Raw genomic sequence first — 16,217 nt, 5'->3', positions numbered from 1 at the left:
TTACAGTCCAGCGTGTCGACAAATTGCTACTTGCATTTCGTTGCGGTAAGAATGAATAAACGCGCGCACGCACTTACACCTGCTTAATAAAAGCGCCTCACCGGGGAGAGTCGACCTGAAGCAAACAAAAACGGAATCTCTGATTTCACACTCAAGTTATTGCCGCATGCTAATGCGGTTGATCAAGATTTCATGGGATTATGAATATAAAGAAGCGTCGGGGAACATAATGTGGCTTCAAAGTCCTTTTCAAGATTAAATGGCAAACAAATGTGATGCCATTTGGAAGACAATTCAAAAGAGACGTTATGAATAACGGAGCACGGCTGCCGAGTTTTTCGGGAGACTTGATTGATTGTGGCGTGTTGGCGTGACACATAATGGAGATTTGGGATCATACGAAAGATTGCGGCGGGTTTATTTGTGACTTGACGTGTCATCGTTTGAATAAATTGAAGTGATAACGACAGACATTTGTTTGCACTGTTGATGGGATCTGACTTATGACATACGTTGACGCTTTTTTGGCCGAATTTTGTCGACGCTTACAAGACTGCAAGTTAAAGTGAGAACTAAGTTCCCAACTCTAATTTCAGTAATTCATGGTTACATTTGGCTCGGCGTAACCTGTAAGACCTTACGCATAAGAAATCAGATATTGTTTACTGTAATATGGATTCATTTATTTGTGGGGGGGAAAAAAAGGACTAGTTAAAAAAAAAAAAAAAATCATGATATTAAATCTCAATCGCAATATTGCGAGTGATTAAAAAAAATGCAATTAGATTATTTTTCAAAATTGTGATCGGCTGTTTGTCGATATGTGACCTCCGATTGGCTGACGACCAGTTCAAATATTTGTTTTGAAATCACAACTCCACACTCTTTTCTACTCTGTGTGCACTTTAGTTGCTGCTATTTTGATTAGCAAAACGAGCTGGGCGCTTTTTAACGTCCACCTGTGACCAGTTAATGCAACCTGACGAGAAAGAGCAGGCCTCTATACGAGGCGAGGCATTTATTTGCCTTGTTGAGTCGGGAAGTATTGATTTTCTGCAAACTTTCAACCTAAAGTCATAATTAGCTGCGATTCATTTATATTTCTCCTTTTTACTCCTTTTGCATCGTCTCCAGCTTTCTGTTTGGCAACTTATTAAGCAGTAAAGCCATTCCACCAACTTTTTTTCTTGTTTTTATTGGGTCATTTCATTCCTCGGCTTGTTTGTGCAGCATTCCAATGAGTTTGGTGTCGTTCCGTAACGAAACGGGTGAGGGGGGGGGGGTTGGGCTGACTGATTGCTGCAGAGAATTAAACATTGGACATTTCTACTCAGACGACGTTAGTTTCTGCAAAGACGGGAAATTGCTTCATTTAGGTCCACCGACTGCATTTTCATGGAAATAGACCCGAACGTTCATTGTTTGCATTAATTCTTTTTTTGGGGTGGAACATTCATTCCGACAGTTGATGCTGTAATTCTTCTCATGCAGAGACACATGAGGCGCGAGCGTTGGGCTGTGCCTCAGCCCCCATTCGCCCCCCCCCCTTCCCGAGTGCATTAGCTCCACACAAACGCCTTTAATGAATCAACTTTGGCAAGATGCATCGATAGGAGGACACTGAGTAATGCGCACTGCTGCACACTGCGCCGCAGCTTGGTGGAACGTTCCGCATCCCGCAAGGGCTGGCTGGGGTGGAAATCTGACGTCAAACTCAAAATACAAGTTGGTGCCATTAGTTTGATGAAGGTCCCAATTTGGAGTGTCATAACGTGACGTTACATGGGCGCTCGAATGGGAGGCGAAATAATTGGCAATCACGTGAGGGAACACTTAGCATAAGCAACACAATGTCAGCAAGTCATTGCACCACTAAAAAAAAAACAACAAAAAAAAATACATTAATTCAATATAAAGTTGCATTTTTTTTTTATTCACGTTGACATGACAGCATGCAAAAAAAAAAAAAAAAAAAAAGGCAGAGCAAGCTCTGCCGCGTCATGACACTTCCTCACTAAAACGTTAGCTGTTATGGATTAATGAGAGGGGTGTCAAACGGTGACTGAGAGAGCCGGTTCACTGCTGCGAGGTTAAGGTGCAATCACCTGAAGATTGAGATTGTGCCGGGACGGGACGGGGCGGGGGGGGGGCAATTCGCGTAGCTCATATTTAGTGTGGAAGGGCAAATTCCTCATTCGTGAGTGGATTAATATCACGTTTGAGGGGATTGTGGGCGTAGCAGAAATAGGGCCAAGCATCCATCAGCAGTGAATAGGAGGGGAGCAGTTTGGCAGATATCATTAATACATATTCATAAAAGAAAAACTGTCAAACTAAATGAAAAACAAAAAGTATCACAAAGGTGGAGCAACACAGGTGGATTGGCAATATGATAAAAAAAAAATAATGCTCACAGGCATATAGTCTTTATCCTCTGTGAAGAACGACATTAACGGCATTAAAGTCATATAGGGCTGGGCGGTTATGGATAAATAATTTTTTAGTTATATTGAAATCACGATTGACTACCAAAACTCAATTTCAATATATATTAAAAAGAAAAAAAAAAGACACCATTAAACTTTATGTAAAAAAAATTACAGATTAGGATGAATATTGTCATATTGTCGGTCTGACTGTGTTGCTCCAGCGTTTGTTTGCAAATCTTTATTTGAAGGCAAATCACTCCCATGAGTTTGAATGCTAATTCTTGCTAGCCTGCCGATAGGGTTTTCCATTCATGGTTAGCATTAAGCTGCCTCAATTTTACATTTATATATGCAATGTGTGTAATTCTATTTTGTGGCGTGAAGTTCAACATGCATCAGTCAATATTTTAAAACACGCTTAGAACATTCATCACACGCTTGTTACTGTAATGTGTGCACCACATACAAACAGTCGCCTGTTTTTATAGATAATAAACACACTGTAGCAGACATGCCATAAAGCAACCTTTTGAAATTCTTCAATTGCCATATTGGAACGTCAACTTCCCACTTCATGCATGACATTTCCACACATTTCCCACCACCATGCTCACGCCGGACCATTTTTTCATCTTTCATCATGTCACCGCGTATGAATCATCGAGCAGTAAATGTGCTGCTCATTCGCCTCAACTCACACAGCACACCTCCAGGTTTCCGACACCGGTGAAATTTTAATCCGAGACGCTTTTTGGGGCATAATAGCAAACTTAAATAGAAGGTCTTTCACGGCACTCCGTCATCTTGACAAGCTCTGCAAACAACTCTCACGGCTTAAAAGGGCGCTCGGCGGGCCTCGCGCTCCTCTAACTCTCCCCTGATTTCATCGATTAAAGCGCAATGGAGGGCTTACGCATCTTGTCCTTTTACGCGGCACAAGCCCTTTTCGACCATATCCGCCGAACGCCGTTGTGACTTTGCTCGGGATCGTAGCCAAAAGATTTGCGGGGCTCTTATGAGCATGGACTTCAGACAACAAATGCGATTTAGAAGAAAAGACTCGTTTCTTCTGAAAAGAGTACAAATGAGCGCGAAGGTTAGTAAAAGTATTGTTATTTTAGAATAATATAACTCAAGTCCAAGTAAAATGTAGTCCTCTGGAATAATTACTCGAGTAAAAGTAAGAAAGTAGAAGTGAGAAGTAAAGAGTAACTCCTCATTTATTGTGTTCTTTATTTTTTTTTTCGTGAAAGTTATATATAAAATAAAAAATGAAATAAGTACAAGAAAATTCAGAAACTGACTTGTAATACGAAAATAAGACAAAATCTTTATAAAATAAATTGAGGCAGCAATTGAAGCAATATTTGCAATGGAAAAATTATTTAAATCCGATTAATCCAAAAAATATCAACAAAAAAAATAAAATTCACAGGGAATAACTATTGTTTAAAATCAATGTGGGAAAAAAAATCTAAACGAGTGGGCATTAAATCTCACTTTTTTTTTTTTGGAAACTGTGATTTTAGTCCAAAAATTACGTCTGAAAAACAAAGAAGAACTGAGACTTCAATTCAGCGAATAAGTCCCAGAAAAACAAACGGTACAAAAGTTGAGGTGCCATAAAAAAACAAAACAAAAAAAAGCACACGACAACGATCAACTTGAAGAATGTGGCTGGTAATAAATTAGAGATGACATTTAAAGAATTCCGCATCATTTACGCCCAAGCTGGCCTTCAATTCAATTGCTTATTTCAATATTTGGATGATGTTTATCTCGAGGAAAACTTAATTAAGGGGCAAAAGTTTGTGAAAAACTCTTCAAAGTGAATTGCTGTTGGTGACCTGAGATAAAAGTTTGGAGAGCAACTTCGGGTGATTCCGGTCCAACCTCGCTTTGAATGTAGTCGGGAATCCGAAGCGTCTTTGGAACATGGCGAGCCACGGGGAAGCTCGGGAGAAGTCAGCATCACGGTTTGCATGCCGGTCCGCTGATGACAGCGCTCGTTGGGAATGAAGGATGGCGCGCTTTGGGCTCTTAATTGAATCTTTGCGGAGCGGCTCTGTTGTGGTTGACAGCTGCTATTACGTCTGTATTTGCTTTGTCATTGGATGGAAAATTAATTGGACTTTTATATTGTTTAATACAGGAGCGATCAATCTCCGCTATCATCCCATTTTACATTGATAAATGTACACTCGCCGGGATTTGCTCTCGGGTTTGACGGTTTCGTCCACTTAAGTGCGACTCGTACTGACGAAAGGCGTCCATTTTTTTGTTCTCCAAGGTGCAGCATTTTGGGATGTAGTGAACCTTATAGTTAGAAAAGACACAGTCCAGTTTTTTTCTTTTTTTTTTACAAACATTGTAAATGCCTTTTGAAAGAGCTTACTGTTGTTCGGTATGCAGTTGAAAGAACTAAACAGTAGCGGGTGTCATCGAGACCAGAGATGAACAACTTGAAGCATTTTAAACGAACTGTCAACGGTTCCTGTTGTTTACGTTATCATCAAAAGCGTGTTTGTTACCCGTAGTTTGTTGAATGTGAGTCGTGGATGATCAACTCAGTGAGCTCTGTCATCTAGTGACGGAACGGTACAATGAGAAATGCAGCGAGAGTAGTTTTACTTTATTTTAGTTGTATTTCACCAAAATGGAGTTCTGAATCTTACAGAATGGATGGTCTTCCACTAATGAGTTCCGACTCCAGAAAAAAAAAGTGGCCTTTGGTTTACGATGGCGTTCTTTAGGAACGCTCCGTCATCTATCACTGACCCAAACTAATGCAAGTAAAATCATGATTGCAAATTTGGGGCCGAGCTTCGCTGTGAACAGCAAAAATATGCTCAACTCCCAACATTGCATTTCACCAAAGAGTAACAAAGGCTGAACAAAAGGGGTCCAAGGACTGACCCTTGAGGGACCCCACATATGACGCATTTAACAAAATACAAAACAGTCAAATCAAAACGAACGAAATGAACTCGTGTATTTTGGAGGCAAAAAGAAGCTGACGCAGGGGGAAACTAAAAGAGCTTAATGCAGCACGAATCTTTTCTTTTCTTGAAAAGAGCTTCCATGTTCTAAGCGTGGCCTTCCTCAGGCCATCCCACATCCTCGCAAGACCCACAATGCCCTCCTTTCGCCGCTCCCGCCTGACTGCCCCCAAGAAAAAAACCTGCTACCCGCAGTAAAGTACAGCCGAGTTCCACTTGTCATCCTTCGCCTTCTACCCTACTTCTCGCAGATAATAACAAATTACCAGCCGTGTCACTCAAGACGGCGGACGGCGAGCGAGAAGAAAAGACGTCACAAGATGTTCTTTAAGCATAATCGAGGAGAGCAGGAAGATAGACGTGAAGAGCTTTGTCGCCAGCATGTGCGCAGGGACACTTTGGGTACTTCCGCTGCTATTCTTACCGCGGCACGGCCGCCAGAAAGGAGGAAAAGAGAAAGATGAGACGTTAAGATATTCCGCCGGCAAAATCATATGCTTATGTAATTGGAGCCAAAAACAAAGTGTTGGCGCTTTCAGACGCGCAAACCGTCAGTGTCTCCAGTCTGGAAAACGTGTTACTTATGTGCCGATCTTTGATAAAAATGCAAATAAAAAAATGTGAATTCAAAAATAAAAATACAATACATGTCAATAAATATATGAATAATAATATTAGTCATACTAGGAATAATAATTATTAATACTAGTTTTTTATTTAAATTATTAATTAATTATTATTAATAATTAAAATTAAAAAATATTACAAAATTTATATTGATAATTACTACAGTAGCAAAGACTGAAAAGTTATCTTTAAAAAAACAAAATTTTAAATATATAGAGAAAGAATTCAAATAATTGTAAAAAGGAAAAATAAAATAAAATGAAAGCCCAATTAATTGAGTAAATGTGTTTTGAGCTCGACATGGGCTTTAATATGAGTATTTTTTTTTTTTTAAACCCCTTCTTTGCATTTACAGAATAACAAAAACGCAGTACAATTAAAATGACACCAAAGCACAAAAATACCTAATTTGTACCTAATTTGATGAAAAAAAAAAGGATGGTAGCGACTGTCTTGCACTTTTGGTCGCGTTCCATTCCCATCATTAAGTGCGCTCTAAAAAGCACGCCGGGGCGACTTTAATACTTGATGAGCACCGTCGTCTCCATGCCACGCCGCCGCTCGCTCTGTCTCCAATAGTGTTGACGCCGGTCGTGTGCGCGGCGTACACCACGAGCATTACGTCTATTTTTAGAAAGGCAATTTCAAAGTTGCACATAAACATGTCCACTTGTGTGCGTGCGCCTTCTGGCTTTCTGTTTGCACGTTCAACAGGCTACTTGCGCACTTTTCCTCGCGAATGGAAGCTCCCCCTTTCCTCGGGGCTCCAGTTTCAACTTATGAGAAATTCAGCATGTTGAGATGCAAAGATTATGCAAATGGAAACGCTGTCGCCTCGGTTTAAGTTTAAGAGAGCCTGGCCGGTGTCATCCCCTCCCTTCGCATCTCATCCCAACGCCACTTCGGCTGCGATCGCGATTATTGCCGACATCAGAGTCTTCAGATTGGTCCGGCGGCGCATGCGATGCCCTCCATTCTGAACGACACTGAGGGCTGACCTCGAGATGTACGCGAAGCAGCTGGTCTTTGACTCAATTAACTCAGAGTGACTTCTTCAGGAACGTTCTTCGATGTTTCTGTTTCATAGGAATTACCGTAAAGTTGTTTGTCCAGACATTTTTGAGACTGTTCTCAAATACTCTTGTCCACATGAACTCAGGCTCGCGTAGGCGCCCTTGATTGACAGCCCATTACCAGTTAAGCACACAACTAAGCGCAGCAAAAACTAATTTAACAGCAGACGAGCACGAGGAAAGCGCAGACCCCCGCCAAGGTCCATCTAACACTTGTGCGGAAATTAATGACAAAACGTCGCGTTGGCCGACAGTGCGTGTACATGTTTATTATCACGATTACACCGCCGGAAATGAAGGTATTAAAAAAAAAAATAAAGCCAGTCGTGCGATTGGCCCGTGCATGTGAAGCATGTCATTAATTTGATTAACAGAGAGTTTGATTGACAAGCGCCACAGACCGAGGAGCCGTCTAATCAGTCGATTTGAATCGGCTTCGGCTGCCATGCTAACTGCTCTGATTTGTGTGCCGTGTTGAGCCTGGCTTGGAACATAAAATCGTGCGGCACCATTTTAATTGCGGAATACCCCTGGATCCAATTTTTGGGGTCTTAGGAGAAATTTTTTTCCAAGGCCCACTCGTAATCCAAACAGCGATTAAAAAATATGCTCCAAAAAGATTTAGGCCAAAAATAACCCAATTTGTGTCAAAAGGGGACCGAGCTGCTACTTGGGTCCATTTCACCAAGTTCTTTTGGGCTGCTTCGTATAAAATGACCCAATTTTGGGGTTGTTTTGTGAAAAAGGATCCTTTTTAAAGCTTCTTTTTTTGTTTAATGGAGAAAGGGCTCAATTTTGGAGTCCAAACATTGGGTCAAATTAGCCCAAAAAAGTGGATTGCTCCATTTTGGATGCAAATTGGGTTGTTTTTTTTTATTTTTATTTTTTGCTCAGTATATTATGTCCAGCATAATTTATTGCTAATTTTTTTTATGGCGCCTCAAGCGACAGCTTCTTCAGTGTCCCATTTTGAGAAGCACAAGTGTAAGCGACATTCGTGCTTTGGCACGGCGGCTGAGCGTCAAGGTCGGCGCCGTTTTACCGGCGCTTCCTCTCAAATTGCTGATGGAAGCCTCGGAGCCCCGCTGTGGTTCAAAGAAAGTGCAACACAAGGGATGACTTCATACTGCAAATAGAGAGCCGGGTCAAAGTTATGTGAATGAACGCTTTGGACGCGAGCCAGGGCTGCGCTGTAGTAAATACTCCACACATAATTGACAGCGCTTTGCTTTAGCCTCAAAATGTCAAAATATCTCACACTCGTAATCGGCGACAGTGCAGAAGCAGGCGGGATCGGCAAATACGATTTTTTTCATTTGCTCGCTCCATGTTGATGTCCGGTTTTCATACAAAAATATTTACTGTAAGTAAATTAGAACTAGGACGCGTTCCAACAAACTCCATCGTACAGAGAGGACGCCCTGTAACAGAAATTGACATTATATATATATTCTGTGTCACAAGTTAAGTCTTGTAAAGTTTTCTCTGGCATATTGGGCCGCCTTTGATTTCCTATCGTGAGTGTTAAGTGGCGGGTCAGCATCACCGTAGCGTTTCCAGCTATTTTGGTCCTCACATGTGTGCGTGCTCGCTGCGCCGCACGTCAGCAGCAGCACAATCCGTTCGCTCGCTGCCAACTCGACCTTCCCGCGCTTCGGGGTCAGCATCCTGGAGTGTCGCCAGCTCCCCGGGAAGCACATGCGGTCCGGCTGGCCCCGCCGCCTCGTCGTCATCGTCATCTTCCTCCCTCCTCGGGCTGCCACCTGACCCATCCTCAATTCTTAGCAAGTTTTACCTGCAAGCTTTATTGGGCTTGGCACACGTCCATGCGGCTCGCAGAGCGGCACGCAGCGGCTTGGCAATTTGCACGTCATGACGGGCAAAGGACGCCAACCATGAGACGTGAAGCAGCTGTGAATTGCGGATGAAAACCTCCAACATACAAATAGAATATTACGCGCGATTTTGTTCAGGGTTTATAATAACGTAATAACTTGATATATAAATGTAATTAGCAGTGGTGGGCCGTCAAGGCCTGCTGGCCCAACATAATCAAGAAAAAAATATCATATTCTTCACATTTTTAGGTGAGATTTTTATCCAATCAGAATTCAGCTAGCTGGTGTTGCCAGGCAGGTTTTTTCCGAGGCCTTCAGACGCAATCGCGCAGGCATCTGTTCTCTTAAAACAATGAGCTTTCAGATTTGATAGACAATTGCGATAGCCAATCAGATCCCGAGTTGATGATAGTAAGGCCTTCTTGCTGGCCTTTCGTTGAAGATGATGAAGGCGTCTTGTGATTGGATAACACACCCAAAAGTCTTAAGTGGCGACCGTTCGAAAATCGAAACTATATTCTTGCTTTTTTAAACCACAATGGCCGAAGGAGGGAAAAGTGCGGATTTAATTGCAGATGCACTTGCGACGCCATTTTCAAGACGGACCTTTCAAGAGAAGCTAGCTCGTTCAACACTCGCTCAGTAGTGCGTGAATCAAGAGTTTGTGTTATTTGGAGAAGAAACTAACGCTAAAATTCATCCCATATATCACGCATGCTTGCATGCTTGTTAAAATCAAACGCATGAAGACTTCCCAGCATGCTGACCGGAGGTCAGCTAGCGGCTTCAAGAGCAACGGGGACCGTTTCCTTTCATATCCGTCGGCACGATGTGAATAAAGCCGGCAAGCCCGCTTGGGGATCAATAAGGTTGCAAAGAGCAACAAAACTCCGTCAAAACGAATACTTGGCCTCTGCGCCGAAACAAATGCAAGCGTGAGTTTTCACTCGTGGGATCGATAAATGTGTTCATGGGGAACGCACAATGCTGGGAAATGATCTGCGGAGTGACAAAATGCCCGCGCCGATGCTGCTCAACTACACGGAAAATGTGCTTCAACCGATAGAGGGCTAACTTGGAAAGTTGTGCAGCGGAACTAGAAACGTGAAAAGCAGAATAGATATAAGACAAAATCCAAGATTGTTTTAGTTGTTTAAGTTGTCTGTGGCCACACTCACAATGGAGCAGACAGCCTTTTTTTAAAAAAAAATAATATTATAGGTCGTGAATTACTCGTGATGGGTATAATGTCATACAACTGGGATGGTACATTGAAAAATTGTGACTTGTATGAGTTTGGGGACCAACCAGAACCTTTTTGGACCCGGAAAAGGGAACAAACAGTCGCCTTGGAGTGAAATAATCCAACCTATAGTTGTGATAGTACTCTCAAGGGTTCTGCTTTTATACCCTTAAAATGTGTCTTTTGAAATCTTGGGAACCTCCCAGAACCTTTCAGGGCCTGGGAAAGGTTCCAAACAGTTACCTTTGAGTTACAGTAAATAAGCAGCCATCATACATCAAGGGTACAGTCAGTGTCCTGACTTAAATTTCCCGAACTTGGAAACAAACCAGCAACCCTTCTGGACCTGGATAAGGTCCGCTATTGAGAACAAATAACAAGTTGGCCTGAAATGGACTTTTGTGGTCCCCCTGTTTCTGTCACACACTGTTAATCCTGACGTTTTACGATGATGGATTTAAGTTCTTAGCATATAAAGAGGACCCCCTGTCCACCCCCCCCCCCCCGCCCGCATGCATCTGCCTCATGAGACTTGATTGGCACTAAATTTTGTCATCCACACAATGATGATGTCTGAGCCGCGCGTCATTGTGCGAGGACGTTCCCTCGCCGTGACGAGGCATGCAAACACGCGCCAATGACTTTTGTTGCGCCGGCCCTGTGCGTTCTCGCCAAAAAATGTTCCCACATGGCCGAGAGGCTGCCCGTGCGGGGGCAGCTGCGGCAGCGGCGACCCTGCCAAGGGCGCCGCGCTAGCCGTGGATGTTGGACTCACTAAAACGGGTCATTGAACGGCTAAATGGACTCATTATGATGTGTAATTAAAAGAAGACTGCAGACGTCCCTTAGACCATTCCAGCCTCCCCTCCATCGTTACGTGGACCTCTGCTGGACGACGGCTGCCACTTCAACTTTGGCCTCTTTCAGCGGCATGCAAAACGGCAGCCTCGCCAGCTAATTGAATCGGAGTATCCATTGTCTGCTCATTTGCTGATAATCTCGCCCATTTGCAGATTCCAATTACTGAGCGTTGAGATTGAATTCTGCCCGCGCCTTTCATTTAATGCAACATGTTATATACCCTGCGAATCGGGAGCGGCGCCGAACGCGGCATAGTAATTCTGTATGAATACTGATCGTGCTGTATTCTCCGGTTTATCTTGCGCGATCATTAATATGCATGTAGATGGGAAAATTGCACCCTGCATTGGATCCATCCCATAAGTGGAGCACAAAAGCAAATAGGAGGAGGAGGGAGGGGGAAAAAAATAATCACGCACGTTAATTTCAGCAAAACAAAGCTTCGGGTTTTCTCTTGTGAACGAAGATTCCGCGAATGCAAATGTAAAGAAACGTGCCGGCAGGAGTTGCAAAAACGATAAGATGGGGATTGATTTTAGAGTCATATTAAAACTAAAACTAAAGCTAAAACTTTGGCATGAACAATAAATCAAAGGCTGTTTTGCTTGTTTTAGATAAACCGACTCAGCTTCTTGACGCAAACGCATCAGTCATTGTCTGCCCTAACATTTTTCCGGGGAGAGACTTTGCAACAATTTGCTTAATTTCTCCTTTGTAGTTGTACAGTAGTTAGAGCAGGGGTGGGCAAACTTTTTGATTGGCGCGCCACAATGGGTTCTTAGATTTGACAGAGGGGCCGGACCAGGAGAAGATGGATGGAGTGTTTTGGTAACCTCACCTCATTGGAGAAAAAAAAATACATTTAATTTTAAATGAAATTTTTTTCAAGTTCAGTGGGCCGGATTAAAACGTTTAACAGGCTGCATGTGGCCCCCATGCCGCAGTTTGCTCACGCCTGAGTCAGACGGTCGGAGATTGTTTCTGAATATTCTCGCTCAGGATAATCAATTACAAAATTAAAATAAACATAATTGAAACTAAAATGAAGGATTTAGGGGGAAAACAAACTCACTAGCTACATTTAAAAAAAAACAAAAAAACACCATATGCATATCTGAGTGATTAGCGTACAAAGACTATAAGAAAAGTCTCATGATATGACTTTTAAATATTCCATTTTCGACACTCTTTGCGTCATTTTTGTGTTGCAGAGTCCACCGAAGGAGGCGGTAAACATCTGGCATGCTCGGCCTCGTCAAGGACCTCCAAGCAGATTACCGAGGTAAATGAGAGGATTTTGGTACCTGTGCCTTGTGTCACCTTCTGCTTCTCAAAAAACAAAACAAAGTTCACATCCATAACTCACACTTCCCCCCCCCCCTCTTTCTAAGAAGATGACAAAGCTAATCCGCTGGTCAATGCACATTCAGTAGCAAAGACAAATCTCCGAACAGGACAGGGCATGTCATCGTCTACGCTATCATCTTGCGTGTTCTTGTGAGCTGTTTACATCCGCGGCAGCCGTTGCAACTTACAAGAATAATTAAACTTAATGACGAAGGCAATACAATAAAAATGTAGTGAGTTTCGGGGCCAGAGGATGAATAAAAAGAGCCATTTCCAAAAATTAACTGCTCTCTTCGGAACGTTCTTCCAAATTATGTATTCAGCAGAAAGATAAACACAAACAAAGAAAAAAAAAAAATCATCGCTCGGTTTTATGTCCTCGGCGTCATAAGGAAAGCGGAGATGGAAATTAAACCCCTCCATAGAAACTTTTTTTTAATGAAAAGCGGGCCTCTCTGAATTGGTCATTTATTTTTGTTTATTTATTTGAGTTCTGTTTAATTTTGATGGGATGAACACCCACCCACAATTAGATGGACAGTTGGGCAGTGACGACCTGCAAATTGCAAATCTCTCACTTACACCCACACTCTCTCACCCACTCTCCCTCTCATTCTCTCACTCCTCTCACTCACACACACTCATAGGAACTCACTCTCTCTCACTCTTTCACAATCTCTCTCCCTCTCTTGCACTCCTCACTCACTCTCACTCAATCTCACTCACGTCCACACTCACACAGACCCACTCATAGGAACTCTCACTCTCTCACTCTTTTACTCACTCTCTCTCTCACAAACACACACACACACACACATCCTCTCTTTCTCTCTCTCTCTCTCTCTCTCACTCACACTCTCACTCATACTCTCACTCTCACACACACACTCGTAGAAACTCACTCGCTCTCTCTCTCTCTCTCTCTCTCTCACTCACTCACACTCGCCCACTCTCTCTCACTCTCACAATCACTCTCTCTTTCTCTCTCACTCTCTTTCTCTCATATAGTGATGTTAAAACATTTATAGCCGGCAGTTCGTATGGAAATATTTATTTAAATATTTAAATGTGAAAAGGACACAGTTTAGTAGCTATTAATAGAAGATCGGGATGACTGTGTAAAACAGGGTTATAAATGAAGCCATTACGGGCAGAATATAGAGTGGTAAAAAACTGATTAAAAAAAGAAAAAAAAAAAGAGTGAAGGTTATGCACAGAATTCCTTGCTGAAAAATAATAGCCTGATGAGGATGAAGCGTGCTGACATACGGGCGCTTCCCGCCCAGTCGGTGTACAGAGGCAGATAATCGTCTTGTTAAAGAGATAAAAATCCCGAAATATTACGCCTGGTGTTCACCCCCAGCACAACATTTTATTGGGGGTGCGTGTCCTCGACGCATGAATCATTATTGACTCACTCGTCGAACCGGAACAACCTTTTTCTTCCTAAATGACTCACTCGTCACGCGGCTAATCAGTCGCAGCGCATCTTATCATTTCCTCAACTTTACTTTATCTGATGCGATTGTCGTCACAGGACCCGGCGAGGCCGCAGGCGCGGAGACGCCGTATAATTTGCGGCAAACGGAGGGACAACAGCGGAACCGAGAGCCTGAAGAAGTGTGATTAACCAAGCTGTGTTGGAATAATAAAGACTCGTTTCGCTCGGCATTGTCATGAAAGCGGCGCTTCGTCATCATGGAAATGAGCTGTGCTGCTCAGATCTGCATTTAATGCATATTAATACCGCTTTTTTTTTTTAACCTTCAGTTTAGTGACAAAAGTTATCGTTTTTAAGAGTACGAAACGCTATTGTTATTGTCCCAAGGAAAAGAATGGCTCTTCAACGTCAGTGTTGTTTTGCATTATCCAGCTTTCAAAACAAAAAAACACGCAAGATCACTGTAAAATAAGCTCAAAGTATTTTCTTGACAATCAAGCCGACTTTTCTGTCTGTTGAACTAAATCAGTGCTTCTCAAATAGTGGGGCGGGCCGCGGTGCGAAGCTGAGGAGGGGGTAATTGCACATCCACTCGAGTAGTTGGCAGTGTTGCTCTCCTTGTCCATTGTGCGCTGCGAGTATTAACATTTTCGGTTTGTTTTGCAACAAAAACGCGATTATTTATAGTTGCGGCAGAGAGGAGTGGTGATGGGGGGTGCAAATTGTTTTCTTCTTTCTAGGGGGGCGTAACAAAAAATATTCTAGAAGGAATGCACTAAATTAATGTCGTCTCTACGTTTTAATCATTTAAATGCCTGTAAGTTAGCGTCGCACATTTGGAACAATGACGCAGTCAAATATGCAAATACAGGCTTCTTGATCTTAATATCTTACTCATTAAGCCGAGGGGATTTTTGAAATTGAAATGCAAATGCTGAATGGAAGTAGATGAGCAAACAAGGATGCTATTTATTTCGACTGTGTGCGCTAATGACGGCTGAATTATTTAACGCATGACCATCCCAATAAAGGGAGACAAACTTTAGTGCGTCGTAAAGCATTTAATACATGTTTATAACCGCCCATTGATTAAAGTGTTACCGGGCTAGTGAAATGTTACGGTGTGGCGTGTTGCGATTCAGCGAGGCTCTTTATGGCGCGTCACCCGTGAAGGCCTTCGATACAACTCGGGGGTGCTTGAAGCGCCATCGAGATGGACCATAAATAATGATAATAAAAATAAATAAATAAATAAATAATTGTATATATATATATATATATATAATTTTTTTTATTAATTATTTATTTATTTATTTTAATTAATTAATTTATTTATTTATTTATTCCGCAGAACAGGTCTTAGCCGCCGGTTGTTTTGGCAACATTCAATCAAAGTGACACACGTTGCACAGTTTCCTCCTCTGTGTTGACACCCCCTCATGTCCATTTATATCCTGACGACAACCACGGTTACATCGCCGGCATTGTTCTTCACAAGGTTAATTAGCTTATATTTGGTACACGCTCGCGCCCTTTCACGCTAATCGGTGTCGAGTTGCTCGCTGTTTCGACAGTCGGGCCTCATTGGAGGTTGAACGTACCGACTGACTGATTTTGCTGCAGCGTCGGTTCCTGAATGTTGTTACACACTTTTCCATAAATGGACAATGCAAAACGCGCGTTCAAAAATAGCTTTTGAAAAGATTTGCATAGCATATTTTTAAATAGAACACATCTTCAAAGTGCCTTTCTGAGAACTGAGGAGAACTTTACCTGCAAAAATTCAGCTCTTGACATTGATAACTTAATAGTTAATAATAAAAATAATAGTAATAGGAATAAAAAAATATTAGTTAATAATTAAAAAAATAATAATAGATTTTATTTTGCTTTGACTTTATTTATTTTTTAATTCAGAAATTCTAAATAAACACATTCAAAATCAACACCAATGGCTCATGTATGATATTAAGTGAGGAAGACAAAAATGAAGGATATTTTTGCTATACTTATAGGCAAAAAAAAAATTGTGTCATTTTTATTTGGGAACAGAAATTATTAATGTCGCTTGCTAGTTGTGGGCCTTCTCTGCCTTGTCTCCTTGCTATTAGATAATTAACTCCTTAACTGCCATTGACGGCTAAAGACGTCAAAGATCCTTTTTTTTTTTACTCGGCTGGTAATGAATGAGTTAAATTGTCTCGGCTCAATAAAGTTCGAGAAACGATGTACTAGAGCACGACATGGGATTTCAGAATAAAAAGCGAGGAGAAAAAAAAAAAAAAAAAGCACAAGGATACATCCCATAATGTCCTCTTTGCACTTTGCAATGACAAAAGGCAGCCATGAAGGAACCGTG

The 16,217-nt window shown here is 42.0% G+C and overlaps 2 protein-coding genes across 6 annotated transcripts in view; one reads left to right on the top strand and one right to left on the bottom strand.

The window, feature by feature from the left end:
• The window catches only part of psmg3 (proteasome (prosome, macropain) assembly chaperone 3), a 133,634-nt gene that overhangs the window by 56,055 nt on the left and 61,362 nt on the right, over positions 1 to 16,217 (bottom strand). The gene's annotated exons all lie outside the window — the stretch shown is intronic.
• The window catches only part of elfn1a (extracellular leucine-rich repeat and fibronectin type III domain containing 1a), a 60,623-nt gene that overhangs the window by 26,097 nt on the left and 18,309 nt on the right, over positions 1 to 16,217 (top strand). For 3 of the 4 annotated variants that reach the window (XM_088316392.1, XM_088316393.1, XM_088316394.1), the window contains one exon: positions 12,282 to 12,352. The exons of the other annotated variant lie outside the window; for it this stretch is intronic. The gene's annotated coding sequence lies outside the window, so the exon portion shown is untranslated. The remainder of the gene's footprint in view (positions 1 to 12,281; positions 12,353 to 16,217) is intronic. 4 annotated transcript variants of the gene reach the window in all.

The sequence above is a fragment of the Idiotropiscis lumnitzeri genome, chromosome 15 (genome assembly GCF_059441095.1).
Source record: "Idiotropiscis lumnitzeri isolate Australia: NSW breed Sydney's pygmy pipehorse chromosome 15, RoL_Ilum_1.0, whole genome shotgun sequence".
Classification (NCBI taxonomy): domain Eukaryota; kingdom Metazoa; phylum Chordata; class Actinopteri; order Syngnathiformes; family Syngnathidae; genus Idiotropiscis; species Idiotropiscis lumnitzeri.
Note: the sequence above shows the minus strand (reverse complement) of the source record. Positions and strands in the feature narration are given on the sequence as shown.